The sequence below is a fragment of the Hyalella azteca genome, unplaced genomic scaffold (genome assembly GCF_000764305.2).
Source record: "Hyalella azteca isolate HAZT.00-mixed unplaced genomic scaffold, Hazt_2.0.2 contig8316, whole genome shotgun sequence".
Classification (NCBI taxonomy): domain Eukaryota; kingdom Metazoa; phylum Arthropoda; class Malacostraca; order Amphipoda; family Hyalellidae; genus Hyalella; species Hyalella azteca.
In genome coordinates this window covers 122,536-147,210 of record NW_025938413.1, presented here as the reverse complement: position 1 = coordinate 147,210, position 24,675 = coordinate 122,536, and the positions used below count along the sequence as shown (strand labels likewise).

Sequence of the window (24,675 nt, the reverse complement as noted above, 5' to 3'; positions counted from 1 at the left end):
GGTCACGACGATCGATCAGGCACCATTTGTGACACTGATTAAGTCGAGTCTGCGGCGTCCGCTAAAAGAAGGGTTCGCTTACTTAATAATGACAGATTATTCTGCACGGCACTTTGTCGAGATGGATTAGGCATAGACTCAAATTCATAACAAATGAAATAAAAAAATCCACGCATATTTTGCCGATAACTCCGATTTGCGCCACTGGCTATGGATTTTACTAGTCTAACGGCAAACAGAACTAATTGATAATTATGCATGACTCATTGATCATCACGAGTCTCAACTCTCGCCGGGCTCTTATAATCAGCACAAGGCGAGGTCAGGTCAGCTCAGCCACGTTCACACGCATCCATCAATGCCATCTATCAAAATCAGACTGAAAATCAATCGGTCACCACATGCAGTCACACCGAGTGCAAGTCGAACAAGCCACCATTAGATTGCTGTAGTCCGTGCTTTTAGCAGACATTTTTAGATAAATCTCTCTCTTCGAAAGAATAATGGAAGATTGCAATTGAATTATTGAATATCTATCGTCATTGATCTTAGAGGCGAATAAAAAACTTTACGGCTCTGAACAATACGATTGAACTGAACAAGGGTAGCGGACACTTATAAAATAGCAGTAATGATTGCTGAATAATTATGACCCAAACGATAAATTGGCCTAGAATCAAATAGAACCTCACCACCCGGCCTAAGATTCTCAAAAGCCTTAAATATCATTAAAAAGCAATGATATTCTGGGTGGTATGCGTACACCGAACAGTCGTAATGATGGCAGCAGTAGCATAGATCAGTCGGTGCCAAGCGTTCCGGTTGGAAGTGCAGCAAGAAGCAGGCAGTTCGTGCAAGTGTCGTCCGTGAGCTACAGCTCGGCACGCATCATTTGGTCTACCAGCGCGTGTCGGCGTGCCAACGCCAATCGGCTTAAATGGTCTGTGGAGAGCCTGATATTATGCGCAATAAAGCGACAGTAACGCGCGTAGTTTCTTCCATTAACAGTTACAGACGTAGATAGAACCTAAAATGTCTAAGCCATTTTGCACCGCGATAGGGTGAAGAGACCAATCCGCTTATAATTAATATTGAAATAATTTAATTCAATAATCCACCTACATTTTAAATGTGGCACTGACTTATTGGGCAGATTTATTAAGTGCTCCTATATGCAGCAATTCTTTTACTTTTATATCTATTCATTGGTATATGGAGTAAAAAAATTATCCGGATTGCTTCAGCGCCACACTCAAAAATGAATTAATTGAGCCATCCTTTCTCAAAATCACTCTAAAAAATTCCGTTAAATAACAAAAATTTAAAAATGTTATTCTAATAATCATTTAGATCTGAGTGATGTATACTACATTCCTTGAATGTAAGACTTCATGTCCAATAACACCAATGCTTCCTTCAGCTCCACCGCTCCTGACGAGTTGAAGTCGCCAGCGCTCGCTGCCACCGCTTAGTCTCGTGAAAATATTTTTGCACGGCTTATTGACCAGCAGTTTTTGCAGAGCCTAATAATTGTCTGCCATCTATAGCAGGGGAGTTGCTAGCGAGCAAGACCCCTTAGGCAGGCCATTAATATGAATTATCTTGGGTAAGGCGTGACTACAAGTGTCTTTCTCACAAACTCCTGCGCCCATTAAACATCATTTGCAAATTGACGACAAGGTACGAAAGTGAGAACATGGTTTTTTTTCGGAAATGACTTGCGGCGAAGTAAAAATAATTTGCTGATCATTTTCGCGAGAAAATTTCGCTGCTTCCGCCCCTCTACCGAAAATAGAACAAAATTAAGAGCATCAGTCGCTCAATTAATATTTTCGGACAATAAACCTCTGATGTAGAACTAGGTGCACATGCTCAGAGTTGAAAGTAAGGCGAAGTTGTTGATAAAATCTATTAACGAGTTGCGTGCATCAGACGCCGTCGCGTGGGAGCAACATCGCTTAGAGCAAAGACTTAACCGTTGGTATTACCTCGAGTAAAAATGCGGCGGTTTTTTGAGCGCTGAAGGTTGTTATTAAGATAGAAGATTGTACTTTTTGAACCACTCTGCTCATCCCGTCTGACGCTTGAGCTGGCATGACACACCGATGGTCTGAAGACCGTACGCTGGTCTCAAGAGCTGCTCTTACATCAGATGTCAGACTTGGCATCTTGAGCTCAGCTTCAGCGAATAACAAATTGCAGATCAATGAGATCAACAGAAAAAAATATTCCAAAATACAAATTTAAGGACGCGAACTAATGCAGAAATATTGTTGGTTAAACTAATATTAATTGTAAATTAAGTCCAATACAACAAAATTACTCCAAAAATGAAGTGGTAAATGCATGTACCGTAACGTAGTTTGATATATTGCGATATTATTACACAAAGAAAGTTGTTCAACAAAAAGATAATTCGCGATACATAAGTATGTAAATAATACGTTTTCACTCCGGTTCCAGTCAAGACACAGCATTGATAGCAAGGTAACGTGCATGAAAAATCTGAAACCAGAGTTCGGTCAGTGGCGGTACATCAAGTTTGTTAACAGGTAAAATTAATTTCTTAACACTTGAGAAGAAAAACGCGCAAAAACTTTTGAACACGCCGGTTAGATGACGTGCATTCAGAAATATATAAAATATTTGTTCAAGATGAAGCGCATTACGAGGCATAATTTTTGCAGTGCATCTTCATGCAACAGAACCGAGGCCCTCTGATGAATAGCGTCATATGATAGCATGAATGCGATAGCCTTAATTGCCCTCAAAACAGCCACAGTTTTCCCTCATGCACCCATATTAGCATACATTGTGCATTCATAATTTATCGTTGGCCAAAAAATGCAACCTGTGATCCATTAATAAATGCATGCATAATGTTCACAGCGTCGTTCATTAGGCAGCCTCAAGATTACTGATGTCTCCAGATCGTAAATAGAAAGTCGCGCTCAACAACTACATAACTCGTGTTTATCAATATTAATGCATGTAAATCCTGCATTCATTGGGAGGATGCATGAATTTGTGAATGATTCTTTCTTGGATAAAATTTTACTGATTCATTGTTGCGCAATGATAGATAAAACTTATGAACTTTCTGAATTTGTTTTCAATTCTTAAATACCTGGTTAAAGGAAAATAACGAATCGAAATTTTTAAAAATAAAACGTTCACATAAATTCATTATTCAACCAAAATAGCTTATATCTCAAAATTTTCCTTCTGTTGATTGATTGGATGTTCGTGCGATACTAAGACACATTTTTAGCTGTTCTTACAGTTCCAAGGCCATAAATTGGAGGAATATAAATCTTGGAAACTGACTGCATAACATTGTTGATTTGCGGGCACTTCGTCACTCACAGCATGGATTGTTTTAGTTTTCAATGCTGCTATAGTAACGTGGAAAATAAAGTTTATAAAATAAATCTGAATAATTATAATGAATTCGAGTCAGTCGGTAAAAACGTTTTTGCAATTCTAAAGTTTGTGATGACCTCAAAAAATCAGTGTAGCGTATTTTGCGTTTGAGACACTCAAGTTGTGCAGGTCATGGAGCAGGTGTTCACTGTACAGTAATCTCTCACTTTACGCGGGTGTTACTTTCGATACCTTGGCCGTGATATGTGAAATACACGATAGGGAATTGATGAACTGATACTACTTATTTAGGTATTTATTTAGTTTGGTAAGTTTTCGTCATTTTAATTGTTCACAAACCCTTCCCAAACTCTTACTGCCGATCGAGTTCAGCGGGCTCTTCAAATCTGCCGATTGACTACCTCAGAAACCCGCGTCCCGGCGAAGATCCGCGGATGATTTTCTCATCAATATTTCTGGAAATCCGCGATGAAGTGAAAGCCGCGGTGGGTGAAGCGCAATTTAGTGAGGCATTCCCGTAACTTTGAGCCGGAGAAGATAATGACTGCATAGAAGTGCAGACTATCACAAAAGTTGAACGCACCTCCTTATATTGTTCAGGCTCTAAATTTGGTTATTATTTTCCTCAAGACGACACTAGATAATTTCATTTTTACAATCTAACCAGCAGTTGTAAAATTAACCATGTATTCATATAGATCCTTGGCTCACAAATGTAGGAGTCCAAATGTTTTTACACAATTGTGAGTAATTGCATGTACAAATTTGACACACATAAAAAGATGTACGAGTATCTATCACCCTAAAATCAACCATATATTATATTATGTCTCTAGAAGATCATAACTGCACAGGCCAAATAAACTGTAAAAAATAAAGTGGCAATTCTATCAATCTATCTAATTATTTGTACAATGAAGGAGGAAGCATATATAAACTTGATTTCAGCTGTTCTTGCGGAAGCCGCAAATTTGTTTAACCAATCCACAAGATTTTACTCTACAGTGCAAGCAAACTGACAATAATTATGATTACCGTTAGATGCCAACCAAACTATGATCAAAATCCACAGAGAAATAAACTGCGCCAGTAGCTCTAAAATTGCATAGTATCGAGGATAAGTGATCTCGAGGATGTAGGGAGTGTCAATCTCGCAGCGATTTATCAGACTACGAAGGTGTGTCGCCTCGCTCCACTGAAGGTAATGAGGAGGTCTTGACAAACACTGTATCGTTTGTCAAGAAAAATAGGCACAAAATACAGCAGCTCGGCGGCTGAAAAAAAAATGAGTTTTATGTGCGTCATGTCGCCTTGCTCAGAGTCACGTGCAAAATGGTTCTTAAAGAACGCACCAACTTCAAGTTGAAATAACGAATGAATAGTATACAATTACAAACACTATATTTGTTTCCTTGTGTTTAATATTTTTCGACGTTACAGACATTGCGCTAAAAACTTTTTGTTTTGTTTCACACAATGAAATCTAATGGAAAAAAATGCTTCCAAAATAAAGCAAAAGATACAAGTTAAATATTCGTCTATTCTAAAACTCTTTTCGGTGATAATAATTTTCTCCCTCAATTTCGCTCAACTTCCTCATTTTTGCGTCATGTTTATGAACCATTTTCTTAAAGTAATTAATTATTCACGAGCTTGTTAGGGCTAGAAGAGAGAAAAATTTCGAAAGAAATACAAGCAACAATCAATAATTAAACGATTTAGCACACGTACAATCATCTTCAATTTAAAGAGGACCCAGTATAGATGATTTATTAGAGCAAAATCCAGGAAGATCATAATGCCTAACTATATTCAATGCCGAGTACATACTACTTCAGTATCCGCAATTTAGGGTTCGTTATTACGGTTAAGCTTTCAGGACCCAGCCCCCGTCCGTCAAGGTAACAAGCCCGGGGCTGATGTCTAGATTCAAAATTTTTGCCCCGATCTACCTTAACGAGTATTTTTAGCACATTTTCTCATTTATGAAAAAAATGCACTATTGTGCTCGCCATGTCCGTCCGTCTGTCCGTCCGTGACTTCACGTTTTCGTCGACGAGAAAATGCGCTCTCTGTCACTCACTGCAGTGAGTACTGAGTTATATTTTTTACATTTCATTGTATCCAATTATTTCGAACGATTATTTAGCTATGAATTGAAAGTATTTAATCGAACAAAATGAAGTAACACTGAATTGATCCTTGCCAAGACGATTATTCAGCTCCAGTATTCAGAGGTCATCAATTTGCAACTCGGAATGGAAGAGGAGAGAAAAAAAGACCAATCTATATAAACCACAACCCGTCGACGGCACTTTGAATAATTGATTACTTCGCTCACAAGATTAATCTCTATAATCTCATTCTCTTTATGAAATGATAGGCATTGAACGTTGAGGATATAGTGCTGATATACAAGCCAATAATTTGCGAGCGTTGCGAAAACAAAGAAAAAGAAATCATGATCGAGGTCGGCTGCATGAAGATATCAAGCGTTGATAAAGAAGTCGTTCCAATTTTATGAGAGTCTCTGCTGGTCGCACCAAAGATTTTATCGGCTCCGAAGTGACGTTTTCTTTTAATTATAGGTATTTGGAGGTTTATGATTTGACAAAACAATATTCTTTTTCCTGGTGCAGATTCATCCTGGTGCATAGTTTTTAAGCTTCAAGGCTGCATATGCCTTAGACGTCCACAGACTAATATGATTTGAAGTTTCTACTCGTACTCTAGTGTATACATAAAAAGTTCAATTGCACAGCAGATGGCACTATGAATAAATCATTCAAATGTCGTTGAATTACTTAACCCAAAACGGATAACACGCTTCTAACTGAAACCAAATTAATTCAACGACAACGTTGAGCCAAATGCGGGAGCACGCCGTATCAGCGTGATTCATCTAGCAACCGTGCTAATTTGGAGTACCTGAAAAAATGCATTAGAACACAATCGTTCCTGCTGATAACGCTAGCTGAAATACCTTTGACAATAATAGTTCATCTTTAAAAGTTGTGTCGCCGTAAGTTTTTTACGAAGAACGACAAGTGGCCTTAATCCACTCGTCGATGGTTCTATACGCTACAGATGTAAGAAACAAAAAAATTGAGTAATCGAATGAACAGAACTTTCTGCATGACATGAATAAAATAATAACTTTCGGTCATATATCATGCCAGGCATAAAATAGTGGCACAATTCTAGCCATGTGTCGTTGTTTGGCAGAGCTTAGGTATTTTTTCTGATCGATGATGGTGCGGCAGCGTTTGCTTACTCAAGACTTCGCTGCTCCGTTCCCTCAAATAAACAGGGCTGCGCGCGCCTCGCTAAGTGAGCGCTGGGGTAATATCCTCGAGGGTAATTGCAACGTTGGTAATTTAGTAGTAAATTATCGTTCATATAAATAGAAATACTCCGACAACAAGTTTGATATGTGATCATTATAGAGGAAAAGATCAAATTTGAAAATGTTCTGTAAATCTAACAATGCTAACGAGGAGGGAGCTGTTGCTAGGTTTCGTTAATTGGGCAGTAGTATTACCGAGTGAACAGAGCGCCAACGGGCTCGAAAAATCAGTTGAAATTCAGAAATACGTGCTTAAGTTGGCTTCGATGGAGAAATGCAACAATCGCTTTGCAACAAATGCAAAGCGATTTATGAATCGTTTCTTCGTAGTAAATAGTAACAGACACTCAGTTCAGACAAAGTTACAACATATATCTCTCACTGTGAAACATTTGACGTACGGAGGGGCGTCTTTGTTTTTTTTTTCTTTGCTGCCAATGCAATCCTGTTGTAGGATTATACCGAATTTGACCGGCATAAGGAGCAGCAAATAAAGAGTGAGTCGCTGCCGGGCAATGTGAAAAGATTCCATGCCAACCAGTTGCTCCAAGTAAGCCTGTGCCTTGGAAAATTTCCCACTCCGGTAGGAATTTCGAAAGAATCAAATGAGTTGCATTCGCTAATGGTGAGTGTTAAAGGACGAAGATTAGGAACGACCTGACTATGTTTGCAAAACTTAAGCAAATTTATCTGTAACAACTTCTACGATTCAGTTAGCTGCATGTGGAAAATTACCGCGATGCGTTTCCTTTGCCATATTTTAATCAATAAAAGCTTCAGTGTTTTGAAATTGAAGAGTACTACCAGAGCTTCATATTAATCTGACGATGCAAAATTGATTGGAAAAACCGTAAACGAACATTAAACCGGTTTGAACACTTTTAACAAGCTTGTCATTTTCCATAATAAATTGTTCCTAGGATAATGTGATGAAATTGTACGAGCTTGGTACGAGGACAATGTGAAGAATTTAAGCATTGAAACTATCGTTTATTCTCAAAAATTAGGAAACAATTGGAAAGAATGAATAGATTAATTTATCCGTTCGCTTTTTGGAATGAATAATAGTTTGGATACCCAAAAACGAGCATGTAGAGCTGCTAGCTGCATGTTCACGCACATTTGTGGTCCATAATTGCCTAGGCATGATATTTTGCTATTATCAATATTTTTTAGTATATTTTAAAAATTTAGACTAAATAAATACTAATTATTATTAATATTTTTGCATTGATTGACGGCATGTCAGTTCCCAACAGAAGGACTAACAAGCAGGCTGTAATTTATTTATTTATAATATTCGATTCTTCATATGTACTCATGCACAAGATTTAAGAGTGGAGATGTTATCTTGGAATGATTTATTAATGTCAACGCAAACAAACGTTAGATTAATGATGCTATCACCAAACACAGGAAGATGGTATGCTGCGTGTCTGCAATAATCAATTATCATGCGTGCCAATGTTTGCGGGGTCAATAGCAATGTCAATATCAATGAGCATCTCAAGACAATAAGTTCAAGAAACGTATTCTCTTGTTCTGGGCATAAAATAGAATAGCTTAATCCTACGTAAATAATCTAAAAACAAAATGTAAGAGAATCAATTCTATCGCTATTGCGCCACCTCATAATTTGCAGCATCTTTTGAAACATCCCTTGCCATCAATGTTCACGGAAGCAGACTGAAAAATGTGTAATATGGATTTTGAATTTTCAATGTTCCGAAACTTCTCTTTTCACAAAACGCGTAATAAAATTTATAATGTAATTAATTTTTTTAAATTTCCAATTCAGTTGTTAAATTAAATTGTTGCAAGAAAAAATTCAACATATTATTTTCTATAATCTTAATGGACAATTTACTCACGATGTCGAGGGTAAAACGCATTCACAATACGAACACGTAATGGAAATACTCAACAATTAACAAAATGCATGAAAAGAAGCCCAGCCGCTTAATGTGAAGTCAAAACAAAAGAGAGCAGAAGACACGCGACGTGCGCAATGCACCGGGGCCAGACTGCAGCGTCAGCACACCTCAGCTCAACATGCCTCACTAATCGTCTGCTTGCGATCTCCCTACAAACTTGCACGATTTACAATTTTATTTATCTGAATTCCAGGATCTAAATGAATTTTTTTTTGTAATCAAAGTTCTACTTACAACCTATGTAATTTCGTTGTCCGTCGTATTTGGTTTCGAATTCCCTCAGAACCCGTTCGGGAACAAACAAATTATTTATAGCAAACTTATTCCTAACAATAGATCAACTATTTTGACATAATCGAAACCGAACAGTACATCACTTGCATTTAAGTTATCACAATTTCCGAATAGACGCTATCATTAGCACTGTAATTAAAATGTCATTACAATTGATATAATTACAGAAACTGGCATTAATTGATACAGTTAATGATAACTGGGATTTTGTTCAACGATGTTCAAAGTTTTTTTAGAATAAATTTGGTTAGGAGGACGGTTCTTTAATCTACAGGAGGCAGGTTAACATTACAAATATCGGCGACGGGCCAAACTTGGCCTATTCTCCAACCCCGACACTGCTATACTATAATATTGTGTTCAACATCCTTTGATTTATACTACACAATTATACAAAAAGTCGATGGAATTAAATCCATCGTTGAATTTATCTGAAAACTTACCACACATTCAATTAAATTCGTTGGTAAGTATCTTTAATTTTATGTCCTCTATGCCATGATTTATTCTTCCTACCGGAATGTGAGAATAAAGCTCATTTACGTCCTGATAACTTCAATCTTTGAATTCTAATATCAACACTAACGGAGGCAGAAATCTAAATGAATGAGTTGTTCTCTTCGACCGTTGTGAGTAAATGAAGCAGGTAAGTGAGCTTAGAATTATTTTTGGTGAAACGCCCAGGTGTGGACTTCAAAAATGGCGATTTACAAATCGAAAAAAATTCCAGTACGAAATATGAGTTACTAAGCAGTTAGAATTTGAGCAAGACCATCTGCAAATTAAATGAATAATTGCAGCTGATTAGCTTCCTGCAATTTGAAGAACAAAATGTTTCGTTAATATTAGTGACTGACGAACAGGCGCAAACATTTATAAACATACTAGTTATGGATTTGCATGGAAGATTGAAAAACCTTGGTTCAATTCGTGATGGCGAAGCACTCGCTAGAAAGACAAGTAGTCGTACTTAAAACCATTACCGCATCCCCGGAGGCTGCGTCATTGGCCAGTAAAGAGACAGCCCTTCGAGTCGACTAGCCCTTTGACTCAAGACACGGACGTGAAGCGATGGTTGTCCGCTTCACGTCCGTGACAGATGAGCACGGGTGATTATAGCGGCAGTCTCGGTTGATGGTCGTGGATGGTGGCCACAGGCGGTGATCATATAGTTATGGGAGTTGAACATAGATGGTAATGAAGAATGATTATCTTGGATGGTGATTCCGGTAGGTGACCAGTGATGGAAATCGAAAGTTGTTATATTTAAAAGTTCGTCACAGGAATTATAAATAAATAAATGGGAAACTACGAGCCATAGAATCTATTACGAGTACCAGTACAACACAGCAAGTCAATTGACCTCGGATTAGCAAAATAAGTGCTACGAAACATAACCAATTAAATCAAACCCTCAAACGCAGGATGCAAGATGCAAGCACCCACTCCTCTATACAAATCCTTTAAATTATCTACAAACAGCGTCATTACTATATAAACGTATCCCATTTATCTTAACTGACCTTTCCTCGACTTCTAGTGCAGTGGCACTAGAAGCACGGCCAAAGCTCAAGAGCCTCCTACGATAGAGGCTAGCCTATCAGGCGTAAAGAGTTGCCCGATACGTGCGCCTATAAGCAGACTAACATCTGCTACTTAACACCTGGACCGGCAGCTCGTACAGCTGTTAACGTTTGACAGCTGTTAACGCTCTGCTTGACAGCTCTCACTCGTGGTTATAATGCTTCGCCGGACTGTGCTGGGTTGGTAATAGGGCACGAGGCTAAATTTCATATAAGCGTAGAGAAAATTAAGCAGTCAAAATTCGTTTTTAAATCATATTAGAAAATGAAACTCTCAAATTTGAAGATAAAAAATCAAACAAAAAAATTATTTATCGGTAGATTTGCATTGGGGTGATCAAGTCGATGCTAAAAAGCTACACTCCTGTTATATATGAGTAACACTGAAATTTTAGCTTACTATCTCGAATGTGCGTGTCGTACGAAATTAATGCAGCAGAAACACATTAGCGCATGATGCCCAAAAATCCTAGTGCAAAAAATATTGAAGCCTTAATAATTTAACACTTATTTATTGAACACTTATAATGGGAATTATATATAACTACTATATGATGTTTCAGTACACTTTGAAAATTAGACATCAATCTGAAATCTTGGAATGATTTTGAGGGTTTCTACACCATATATACGGGTTAAAAGAATACTGCCTACACTTCGAAATTTCCTTTATAGTTTATACATCTCTACACAGAGGATCAAGCACCTAGCATGTGCTATCCACCCCATAATATTTAAAACTATTCAAGAATTTTAAATACACATGGTAATTCATACCTATAAACAATATACATTCCGAGTAATTCGGCGGTAAATCGTCAATCTCAGGTTCAGGGTAAAAATTTTCGTCGTCCGATCTTTCGCTTAAGTTGGCAGGCTTTTCATTCACAACTTATATCACTAGTCTGCTTAAATTCTCCGTACTCATATATTAAATGAACTTGAATATCTATAATTATACACTTTGTCATTCCAGTCATCACGAAATCCAACAGCAAACCTTTCTCTCCATGCAATGAGTTGATAGTTATAAAATTATTAACCCAGTTATCCTGCTATCACGAGTCACATTATCTTCTTTTCTATTCAACGAGTTTAAAGTTATCTAATTATCACCGCGGTTATCATGGAAGCCATTAGCTAACCGTTCTAGCGGCTGCGCTTCCCTAGCAGAGAGAGTAAAACAGAAGCTCGTCTTGCAACGTAAAAAAAGCTTGCGCGCCGCAGGCTCGCCAGATGCACATTATTTGCTTAAAATGTTCTCCCTCAGATCAAGAGCTCCCTCATGCGCGGTGCTGTCAAACCTGCGTTGATGGCTATGAACAGCCGAGAAATACCTAGTGCATGTGGCTAATATTAATCTAATTTTTCAGATGAGAAGAACTGATCTCGGTGTCACTCAGACTGTGGGCCGGTCAGTTTTTAGCTCAAGCAAAGCTGAAATACTTCATAAAATATTATGTCAGCATAAGCTCCTGCACCAGAGAAATTTTAATTATTCAAAATAGAATTGAGCTCATAAGTCAAAAATTATGTTTTTCCCTATGCTCAGGCGGTATGTGGAAGCATTTTATCTAATTCTTCAAGTAAATGATTGACAGCCAGAGTCATATAAGACTTATTATTGAAATTTTATACATCGCGGGGAGAAGGTAATCATGTCGACAGTCTTAGTCTCTAAGAGATGGTCACCAATATGAATATATTGGTAAATTCTGGCCTCGTGCGGGATTTAAGGCAACCGGGATTGGTTTACATTGAATTTAGTATTCAATCTTCCCAAGTATATTTCACTTAAGACAGTAAATTTTCTTCGATAAAAAATTGAGAATTAGCATAGGTTTGTTTGATCGAAGTGGACAATATTTTAGAATTTATTTCATATATAATACAACAATTGTGAGGTATCCCATTCTAGGTGATGGAAAACATTCGAGACTATAACAAAAATTATCAGTTGTTCATGCGAATAAAAGAAGCGTTATGCATGATCAACGAAAAAAAAAACAAAGTTACCAAATAAATCTAGATTTTTCATGAGTTAATGCAACGATAATTAAATTATATGTAGGCAACCGTTAACTTCGAAAATTTTATTAGGCTATATCAGAAATTTTTCTTCATATTGATACAAAATCTGACTCAGTACTCACTACAGTGAGTGACAGAGCGCGCATTTTCACGTCGACGAAAACGTGAAGTCACGGACGGACAGACAGACAGACAGACAGAGACAGACAGACAGACGGACGGACGGACATGGCGAGCACATTAGCGCCTTTTTTCCATAAATGAGAGAATGCGCTAAAAAGTCAGAGAACATATCAAACTTGAGCGATAATTCAAGTTTTTACGTACGAACAAGCTGACCAACGGCAATATTTAACACAATCAATATGAGTAATGTCTTAATAGCATTAATTATGCACAGCACGAAGAACCACTAAATCTTACAATCGTAGACACATAACTTGAATACATACGTTAATCACAGTAATTACGATCAGCGTGAGAGTTGGAGAGCGCACAGGCGTCTGTAGCTCGCAAATCAGAACGTCATTAACCCAAAATTGTGAATTGACTCGTAAACGCAAAAAATGTAAAACTATAAATAGATCATGAGAATTATCTTTGACTCTTTGTGATAAAATTTGTGTGGTAATCATTTTAAATTTATATTTAAGTTTTAATTATCATATATTGTATTTAATTCGAATACTATTTTTTCGGGAAAAAACAGCGCAGTGTCAAATTTCATTCGTCTGATGACCTATCGGGATATAGTGGCTGCGATCGCCGCCAAGCTCGAGTCGGTGGAGCTAGAGAATACATTTACCGCACGACGGGTTTTTATGGACGACCTCGACAAAGTTTATCCATGAATTTTATGGTCGCTGGTCAGTGTTTAGCGCCACGATACACGTCCCCTGAACGCCATTAACACCGTGTCGATCAATACCTTTTATGGAGTGGCTTAATAGAGCCTGACATACGCCGGTCTCTCGGTGATTGACAGATGTAATGCTTTCCGAAGCAAAGCTAATACAACATGTACAATTCAATAATCAAATGTTATATATTCAAATAAAAATTGCTTCTTCGATTATTGTTTTATTTTAAACATTTTTGGTAACGTACCACACAACAGTATGATGCTTCTAATAATTTATGACCAGGGATATGATAAATATTTTGTATGAACACGAATTTGGTAACAATAACTTGTTGCTTTACAAAGGTTAAAATAGAACAAGAAACTAGCGGGAAAGGAGTTAGAAAAAGCGAGAAATTACTTATGCATGAGGCTCGCGCTCAATGAACAACTGCACTGGTAAAAAAATCGGATCCACGAACACTTATTTATCTATCATTTAACCTCATTTATGACTTATATTTTTAACGCTAAACTACTGAAACGCATCAATTAATCATCTATATTGACTTGTGCGCGATTTATGACATATATTCGTTGAATTTTGATACATTACTTTATAGCACTGTAGCTAGATTTATTATAAGATATCGACTCTTCAAAAAGTACTGAAATTAACCCTTGAAGAATGTGTTGAGTGCAACCTACTCTGCTGTCAGAACGAGCTCTGTAGTGGCCAGTTGTAGGCGTAACGGACACAGGCGCGGTCACTACAATTAGGTGCTCTTCTCGTGTCGGCTGCGGCAGGCACGCAAGTGAATTCTTCGTTAATGACACCGCAACGTTCGATCGCTGCACGTACTACAAATGGCTTCTTTACAGTCACTCATACAACCTGGTAATGACCGGGACATTTGGGTGGCTTTTAGGATTATCGGGTTTATAATGTCGCGGGATATTAATGAAAACTGGTCGTGGTATGCTGAATCGTCACCTGAAGTTGGATAACTAAGAGCGTTCTTAGTCAAACCGTCAAACGTCGTACATTCTGTTTTACCAGCCGTTGTTAACGTAGCCTAGCGATTCTCACATCAATTGCCAGTCGAATTTATGGGGAATGAACGCAATTCTTGCCAGCCATCAGCGAAGTAAGGAAGAGCTGAACGTATATCCCGTTAATAATGCTGATCGAACTACGTCTTTTCAAATGTGTTCAAATCTGAGTATTCATAGAATTCAATGCGCGTCATGAAAAATCAACCCGTTATATTCTTTCAACCCGTTATGCTCGAACCCAGTGTTCTATTATAGTCTTATAACTTGCCAGCTAAGTAGATGTGTGGTCAAATCATCCGTGACGTTTAAACTTATCGGTTCAATTTGTCGACAAGTGTTAAGTCGTGAAGTCCAACTCGCATGCGCTGCTAAGCAACCTAACCAAGAGCTCTTGTTATTTGAATTAAGCTCATCGCTAATCCACACAGTGCACCTCCTAATATATTCCAAATGCCGGTGCGTATTTATCGAACATTAAAAAATCATAGGGTGACCACTGGATAAAATATTTGTTTGAGAGAAAGGAATTCGCGAGAGTGCTTGCATTTTATATAAATTTGGAAAAAATTACATCCTCAAAATATGATAAAACAATGGACGTCACTCAGGCAGACATCGCACAAAAAACCACGGTTGTGTTATTAGCTAAGGCTCAGAATATTCGCTCTTTATATTACAATGATAATGTGAAGTAAATGACACTGAATTCTGAATCTTTAATGACAAGCTGTGCACCAGATGGACAATCGAAGATCGAACCCACGACCAATTCCAATGATGTCGTGCAATCCCTGAGGTATCAAGGACTAATAAATGATTTCATATAATAAATTATTTTCATATCGGTGCAACACTGCAGTAAAGCAGAAAGCAGCATCGCAAACCATGCATAGTTAATTGCGAATAGCTAAGACAATCAAAATCATTCGATGCTATTGCGTTGTGGGTAACAATGGCCAATGTTCAGATAGCAAATGCCAATTTTCCTCAATTAAATAAGGAATTGGAGTCGACGCAGGAATTTACGCGATTAGAGACAGGTTATACGGTCAATTAAAGAGCATCAAGTGTGGCAATCACAAGATATCAATGTATAAAAAGCAGTTCTAGATTGCTAAGGTTTGCCTTAAACATTCATGACATGCATCACCGTATGTTCAGCCAAGCGCATTCCACACAATCTCCACTTATGTTCATGATATGTTCATCTATGTCATACATGTATAGATCTGCTACACAGGCTGAGCGTTAAATTTTGATCAGATATACGGACACGATCAATGCACGTTAATTCGAGTGCGTGGTTGGCGATTGTTACTTATTAAGGCTTATTGGGCTATTGCCAATAAAAGAATGTAAGATAAAAAGCTTTTCTTATAGATAATAGTATTAAGTGACTGAATTTAGAAAGGAAGTGCATTTGGTGGCAAACCATCACTTTAATAACTGTAGACTTTATGTCTGGAGTTCACGAAATCTCTACACCAACGAAAAAAAGGTCCTGACTGAAATTTTTACAAGCAATATTAATGTTTATCTATACAAATGTGTTTAAAATTAATGAAAAACAAAAGTTGATTTTTAAAAGTTGAAGCGTATTAGGTTCTTAGCAGTTTATTGAAATATAATCGCATAAAACAAATGAAAATTAATCCTACAGACGATATTCGACAGAAACAGAATCTGTTTAAAATTCAAATTGAATTTAAATCAAGATAAGTTATACTTTATTGTCGTTTACTGCTCCGAATATATGCTGCGCTAACTTCGGAGTTACGGAAAAGTTCGAAGATACACCGGCACTGAGCGAGAGAAAGGAGACCACGAGCGAGCAGCACGCGCGCTCGTCGACAGCTCGAAAGATCAAGCCATCAATCATCACGCACGATTTACTAACAGATTTATTATCATTGCATTTACGCCGATCCCTCACGTGACATTAAGAGGTATAGATAAATATTCCCATATTAAGAAGCTATAAATTGTCAATCATAATTCAAATTTTTCAAGTCCTTGCAGCACCGCATTCAAAATCTTGCACAAGAAGGTAAATTCAGACAAGCATAACAAGTCTGAATTGCTGCTCAGCTATATTGAATTAGACTAGGCAAGCTATGTATGGATAAAGCCAAGGATTAATAAGTAAATGTAAATAATAATAAACTATGTGCGTACAAGCAAATTATTCCATACATTGTTACTTTTAAACTATGGAAACAGGACTATCGGTGCCTGGTGGACATATATATAAGTTTTAGGCGTCTGGGCCGTTTTCATATTATTATAACTTACTGCAGACACGTGTGCCTTCGTACTCGTACAAATCGATCATACAAAGATTGAATGAAATTCATTTGTTCTTTTATCGTTCGGTACTACTAACGTCTGTATAGGTAAGCTGAAATCATATAATCGTCCTTAGGTATCGCGCAGAGGGCCTTAATAGCCCCACATGCAGTCCAGCTGAGTCTCCCAAGAGTAAGCTGGAGGAAGTTTCAGCACGGCAGCGATAACAGGAGTATCCTGCTTACAAATTAAGTCCGCTGATCATGCGGTGCACTATTGACGCGACATTCAGACATAATACATATGTGGGACATGCAAGTTACAAACTGCGCCTCACGTAACGCTTCGCTCTTATTGACGCACCCATCAATGTTTAATGCATCCTCTGTTCTAATCTTTAGCATCCTTCGATTATTCTTTACAGTGCCATTGATATTCCCATACAATGCCTACGGTACTCCATATGAGTGCACAAACAGAAGGAAAAAAACTCATGATTTACAACAGAAACAAGAAAATTCAAGAATTTAATCATGAAAAATAGCCCATGTAAAAAGTCGGGACCACTGCACGAAAACAATGTTATTTACAAATTATCCTGCACGAAAGAAGGTTGTAGACTTCTCCAAAATGTAAAATTCGTCGGTTTGACCAGCACAACTCTGAGCCGCCGACTCACATGCCACCTACAAACTAAAGGACCAAAGAACCATAAGGAGAACGATCATAAGGAAACCGTCACCAGCATCATCATGTGATACCGTCACCAGCATCATCATGCGGTACCCCTACACTGCGAGACTGGCAATAGCAGAGGTTCACATCAAGAGCGAGGTTCTCCAACTCCAGCTATCAATTTGCAAACCACCGGATTTTTCAACTTTCAAGTGTTGTAAATAGTAAAAACTCTTCACCTACGTGAGAATGAAAATTGAATATTCGCATAACTGCCTAATTTATGGTTTGTGAAGCAATAACCACTTTTCCCCGTGTGAACATCTAATTCCCATAATATTTCGCCCGCTGGTATAAAAAGTAAACTAGATAATTAAATTTTCGCTGTAAACACACGTAACCACATACCTATACGATAGCCTATAGATTTCAATGATCAAAACTGAGAATTCGATTAAATAAAAAATGTCTGCACTCAGGCACATAATTATTACAAATAACGATGATGCCAACGAATATTGTCGTTTATCGCTCATATATTGAAATATACGTAGAATAAGACTCATGCAATACCGTTTAACTTCTGTCTTCTAGTCTCAGTCCACGGACAATCGTCAGCTAATCCTTTTTTTTAAATAACGATTTTATTTGATCATAATTCTCCCACTTGGCATCAGGAATTTAGCAAATAAATTGAACAGGCCGATAAACGAGTCTAAGAATTCTGTATGTAATTGAAATGAGAAGTGTTCTTGCGAGACTTACCTAAAATGCATACAACCAGTCGTAAAATACCCAAAAACTTTTTTACAAAGTTGCAGGAACCATTCCCGAAAAGTGAAAACTATAGCGTGAATAAAATTGCACATGGCAATTAAACTAAATAACTGAGGAGAGTAAATCAGGGAACCTACTACCTAGGACAAAAACTAAAATAATATGAAATTTGAATAAACTCGTTGGTTTTTATGAGATCTGCGATCTCACAAATATGAATAGCTAGTGAATGCATGGTCACTAAAAGATAATCAAGACGAAGGCGACAACTGGAATGTCAGCGTGTCAGTTAAATCGGCACTACGCTGCACAATAACAAATTAACAAGTGTGCACTACATAATCGTGAGCCTAGATACTTGCTGTTGTTGAACTTCATGGTCAGGTGTCCAGAACGAGTCGACGAAATTTAATATCTCCAGAGCCAACCGCAAGTACGACGTGTATGAGAATTTGATATTTTCACTTCATTCGGTTTGTTCTCAGACACAAACTATCCATTGTGTCTCACGAGTTAATAATTAGTTTCACAACTCAACAGCAATTTGTCATTGCTTACGTAAGTACAAAATCCCAATAAAGAATAAGCTCCTTCTTCTCAGTATTCAAATGAGCAGTCTCTCTACACACTTCATTAAAGAACAAGCATGAAATGCAGATGTAGCTTCCCGGCACCTTTGTGATGACAGCGCGCGAAAAGTCTATCCAAGTTAGGTTGCTCAGCAAGAGCTGAACCTACAACCAACCTCATCGAGCGTTGCAACCACACTGAGACAAATCGCCTCTAGTCTTCTAGTAGAGGCGGAGCATCTCCAGCCAGTAACATCACACGCCAATATAAGAAGAAGAGAACAATCAGCTAGAAAAAAAAAGAGGACAATCGCTACCGCGGCTCCATGTGAATTGAGCAATTTCGAGAGAGGGATTAGCCGCGGCGTGGAGATGCGGGTGATGATGGGCTTCCGAGGCTGATGAGCGAGTTGATCTTGGAGGGGCAGTGAGTGTGATAGAGAATGAATTCTTCAATGAACTGCAGGTGAAGTAGAACCCCCGTCATTTGTGGGCGATGAGGTAACGAAGTTAGTAAAATACCTCCTATCGAATGCGGCAAAATTCTTATAACTTATTCAATCTTGCATGGATATACATGACACAGTCTTTTACATGGCTTTCATTTGCTATAAAATAAACCCTATGTAAAATAAACTCAAATTTATATGAGAGGGAATTTATAACACAGATTTTTATTTTACGATTTTAATCTAGTTTTGGATTTATGAAATGCTTTTCATCGGGTAAATGCGATCGAAAGATCACGCTAAAATAACTAATTACAGAGGTGTTAGGCGCTGATAGTAAGCATTTGAATATTCTTCGTGCGGCGGTAAGTGGCCGCCGACATGAACAAACGTGCGTAACATTATTACATCTCATCCGTTATTCAAATGAAGTTTTATTTAATTCGTTCTTTTGTTGCATTAATTGCGATTTTAGCTATTCTTCGTAAAAGCATTTATGCTTATTTTCGCAAAACATTATTAACTCTCTCGCTTTTTTATACAAAGTCAAATGCAATCAAGTATTGTGATATAAAGAGTAATTCTTTCAAATATTTCATATCAAGCTCTTTTAATAGAGTGAGGTATAGTTCAATGAAACTATAATGGTTTTCATCGTTAAGCTCTTAATTGGGCACCATGATGACCGAAAGACGATAGTATCGCAGTCGCCTAATTGGTGCGACCGTTAACTTGAATTAAAGCTGTGTTGGAGTTGGGACGACCTAGCTAGTCTATATCAGTGACTTGCGGACAGTTGTAGTGGAAGTGCCACTTATAATTATACTGTACAGTGTACAATTATACTGTATCAAATCACTATCTGTTTGGTGCAGGCATAAGAGCGAGATTTTTGTTTTAATTCCTGACGACTAAATTTGGTTGCACTTCAAGTTTTCCATCAAATCACAGCTCCATTACATGAACGATCTGTTCCGTAAATTCTCAATAAATTAGATGATTTATAAGAATAATTAATGATTTATAGGGCGAATGAACTCGTGGAGTCATTATCAGTTACCCTTATATAACATCGAATGTACAGTATTCGCATCCTTTTACTGATATTTTCACAAAATCAATCGTCAAAACTGTAAACGCCTCCGGATAATCCACTGCGTTTATATTTTAATTGGAACCGCGGCGTGAAACTCTTACAAGCTCTGCAGAGATGTTACGAGAGGCTTGGAGGATCTTGTGAGATGATGATAATATTGCACGATGCACTTGTACGGCCGTAAATCGTTTGTTTAGTTTATTTATATCTATTAGTTTTATTCTAAGATTAAAATTTATTAAAATGAACACCTACCAGTAAAACTTAATGAAACCGTGGTATAAGAAAACTCAATCTTTCGAACGCTCTCAATTTTATCACATGATCAAGTGCCCTTTCGGCTTATCGCCCGTGAGACATACGATCGAAACGCTAGATTACAAAATAAAGTCTTAGAAAAAAAGACACTTAAAAAAATCTGTCCAATTAAAAAAAGTCTGCTTTATTGTTCGATTCATGGACTCACTTCCGGGCCGCAAAATCAATTCTTGGCCGAGATGGAATCGATACCGTGTCGATGAACAGGACCAATCAGGCAGCGCCTGCCACCCCGTGAGTAAATTCCTGCAGGACGCGCGGCCTGTGAGTTGCTTCTACCCGCGAGCTGCTGAATACAAGCAGGGTGCGTTAATACAAGCAGGCCTGGGTGCGTTAGTACAGGGTGCGCCACAGAAACTTACTTATTTGAAAGGGCAATAAAAACAAAAGTACTCCAGCTATTGTTTTAAATTTTTTTATTCGAGAAAACAGTATCCCAAATTTTTTTTCATACAGTTTTGAAAATTAAATCTCATAAATGACGGCCTCCATTGCGCATAAACTAATGAAGTCGCTTTTTTCATAATGGTTTCCACTCTATGCAGCATATCAATCGGTATTTTGGCAATGACGTCGCGAATGTTGTTCTTGAGGTGTGCTATGGTCCGTGGTCGATCGACATAAACCAGAAATTTCAAATATCCCCATAAAAAGAAATCGCATGGAGTCAAACCTGGAGAGCGTGGCGGCCATTGGAGATCGCCTCTGAGAGAGATGAGGCGGTCGGGGAAATGTTGTCGCAACAAATTCATCGAGTCTCGTGCTATGTGCGCTGTGGCTCCATCTTGCTGAAACCACACGTTCCTAAAGTTCATTTCTTCGAGTCTTGGAAGAAAAAGTTGCTCGATCATGTTCCTGTAACGAGCTCCATTAACGGTAACTGCGCGTTCGTTTTCTTAAAAAAATAAGGACCAATTATTCCCATTACCGACGTCGCACACCAGACAGTAACTCGCTCACAGTTAAGTGGCTTCTGGTGAAACTCACGTGGATTTACACCACACCAATAACGCATGTTTAGCTTGTTAACGCAGCCGGAAATGTGGAAGTGAGCCTCGCCACTGAAAAAAACGACCGCGTCTTCAGGCAGGTTGTCAACCAGAATTTTACATGCATTTTGAGGGGCAACAAAATCGCGTTCAGTTAATTCTTGCACTACAGCAAATTTATTTGAAAAAACTTTGAGAAACAAACTTGGGAACTTTCCCCTTCAGATGCACCCCCTCTCGCTCCTCTACCCAACCAACTAACCGCACAGAAATTTTTTCAAATAAGTAAGTTTCTGTGGCGCACCCTGTACAAGCAGGGTTCCTTCATACAAGCAGGGTTCGTTAATACAAGCAGCCTGCAGGGCTCGTAATGCTAATGCAAGTTTGGTTCGTTAATACAAGCAAGGTTCTTTAATACAAGCAGGGTTTGTTGATACAAGCAGGGTTCGTTAATACAAGCAATGTTCATTAATACAAGCAATGTTCATTAATACAAGCAGGGTTCGTTAATACTAGCAGGGTTCGTTGATACTAGCAGCATTCGTTCGATGCCAGTCAAACCACTTGGATTGTAGGAACAGTGAATAATCTAATGATATTGAGTCGTCGGATTAATCCAAATTGGGCTACTTTCCACCAATCCAATCAATAAAAAATGAAGGACTCGAATTTACATTGGCTTTGTGCGTAGCTCATTCGATCTTGGCGAAGATTTTGCGAATACTGATTATAAAAAAGCATGATGCGTATAGTGAGATAATATCGTTCAATTATCTGCAACTCGATGATCAACGAGTAACAATAATATGTTCATTTAAATGTGAGCAGCTACTCATTCAGCTCGCGTCCGCAGCTTTTATTATTATTATCAGCTCGCGTACGCAGCGTTTATTATCAGCAGTTTTTTAATGACGCCTGACATTCATGGATAATAAGTGGGAATACTATATCAAATATTCTTCGTGAATTACCTGTCGACGCTGACTGGAAAATGATATAGCTACTAAGTGCATCTATTAACTTAATAAAAGGAAATAAATGAACCAAGATAACAATGTCGACAGCAGCAGTTGACAAAGTCTGGCGAAAACTCAGCTGCTCAAAATCAAGCCAAATGCTTCGGAGAAGCTGCAAGCATCCATGGCTTGCGTTGGCTTGGCATCAGCGGAGAACTCTGCGTTCTCACGAGTAGCAGGCCTCCGTGCCGCGATGGTCTTCCGTGTTCGGGTTTTTCGGTAGTCGGTAGCAGAGAACTACGTACGGTCCGGTGATTGCTCCAAGTCTCCAAACTTCCTGTTGGTCTTCTTATAAACAACTCAGGCCGCGGGACGTATACAGTCTTCTTAATCTTGTTTGGTCCTTTACTCTGAATTTCCGCCCCAACGATGATCAGCCGTGGGCCTTGTCCACAAAAAACTTCAAGCGAACATCTTCCGCCGCACAGAAAATGCTTACGATTTTCTGATGAGAAAAGATTACGCCAAATGACCACAGTTGGGGGACTAATATGTTATCAGTAGTCTATATCACTTTTAAACTTTCCAATACCTCTTTATGGTATTAAATTTAAGTATTAGTTAAACTTAACGCTGCTTTTCATTCATTTAGAAACGCATCTGTGCAAGACATCTCGATGCACACAATCGTGATCGGTAGCTTCGTATCGATGGATGGAACTTAAAGGTTAAGGTTTTCAACAGTGAATAAATGTATTTGGTGAAACATAATATATGTGAATATTTATATTAATATTATTAATTAATTTTTTGTCCATTTGTCTTCTAAGGCAAATGGTTTGAATGCAGACATGTCAGTTATCTTTCGCTATCAAATATAGTATTTGTTAGAGATTGTTATTTTGGTGGAAGTTTGTGAGTTTGTGAGTCAAAATATTACCTGGAAATCAAGATTTATTATAAACACTGCGTCGAGAACATAGTGGGAGAATAGTACCTAATAGTTAAGACATTGCAATATGCTCGCTTTGGGAAGAAAGGAATAGGATAAAAATTGCAATTATATTTTTCAATTAGTAAATCAATTTAAGTTCAAAGACACAAAATAGTCTTTCCGTGCCTTGAAAAGTGTGTTAAATGATGGTCATATGTACAATGTTAGTTTGAACGTGACTTTCATGATTTAAAATTCAATTGCTTTATCATTTTCAGCAAGATTCGAATATTTAATTCGAGTATTTTAATTTAAAATTATCGATTACAGGCAATGCCATGTTAACATGCAAGTAGTATAATAACTTCAAGTTAAAATTTTCCTGTGATGTAATCATTTGTTTTTTACACTTTTGTTCGTCAATTCTAGAGAAACGTACAGTGCAACTTCGAAGTAGAGCAAACTCTGATTCCGTATCATTATTATTTTTTAAACTTTTAGAAGCGAATTACCTTCGCAGTCTGTGAAGTTCGATGCGTGGCTCTGACGATGATATCAAATTAAGACTGAACCTCTGGCGAGATCGCATTCTAGTTGTGGGCTAATATCGATGATGACAAATCCAGGTGCGTTAAATGTTATCTATTTATAAATAAATGTTATAAATCCAAGCTGAATACTTGTCAATTACGTAAATGTTATCTATGAACTTATCAATGAGCGCAATTGCTTGCAATCCTGCATCGAAAATGCCTCGGTTGTCCTTAACTGAAATTTTCACGTTGTTCCCTCGGTTGTCCCTAACTGAAATTTTCACGTTGTTCCCTCGGTTGTCCCTAACTGAAATTTTCACGTTGTTCCTTCGGTTGTCCCTAACTGGAATTTTTACGTTGTTCCCTCGGTTGTTCCCTAACGTACCCGTGAAAATTTTATCTATTCATTCTCACCGTAACACGTTTTTCCTCATCATCATTAGAGGTTATACGTGCCATAGTATTAGTATACATAGTATATGTGCCTGTTATATTAAGCGGCAAAATCTATAGGGCTAGTTTCCACTATACTTTGCGTGTCTCATGGGCCCATAAAAAAACTACAATTCTGAGATAACAACTGCAAGGATAACACTTGGCTCATGATCACCTGTTGACCGACAG

The 24,675-nt window shown here is 37.9% G+C and overlaps 1 protein-coding gene and 1 non-coding gene across 2 annotated transcripts in view; one reads left to right on the top strand and one right to left on the bottom strand.

The window, feature by feature from the left end:
* LOC125178251 (integrator complex subunit 6 homolog) overlaps positions 1-18,981 on the bottom strand; it is a 41,110-nt gene extending 22,129 nt beyond the window's left edge. Inside the window, exon 1 of the mRNA XM_047881569.1 lies at positions 18,953-18,981. The gene's annotated coding sequence lies outside the window, so the exon portion shown is untranslated. The remainder of the gene's footprint in view (positions 1-18,952) is intronic.
* LOC125178256 lies at positions 1,687-1,752 on the top strand. The gene has a single exon (XR_007156836.1). It is a non-coding gene; the product is annotated as a small nucleolar RNA SNORD2 (small nucleolar RNA).
* Positions 18,982-24,675: the final 5,694 nt, after the last annotated feature.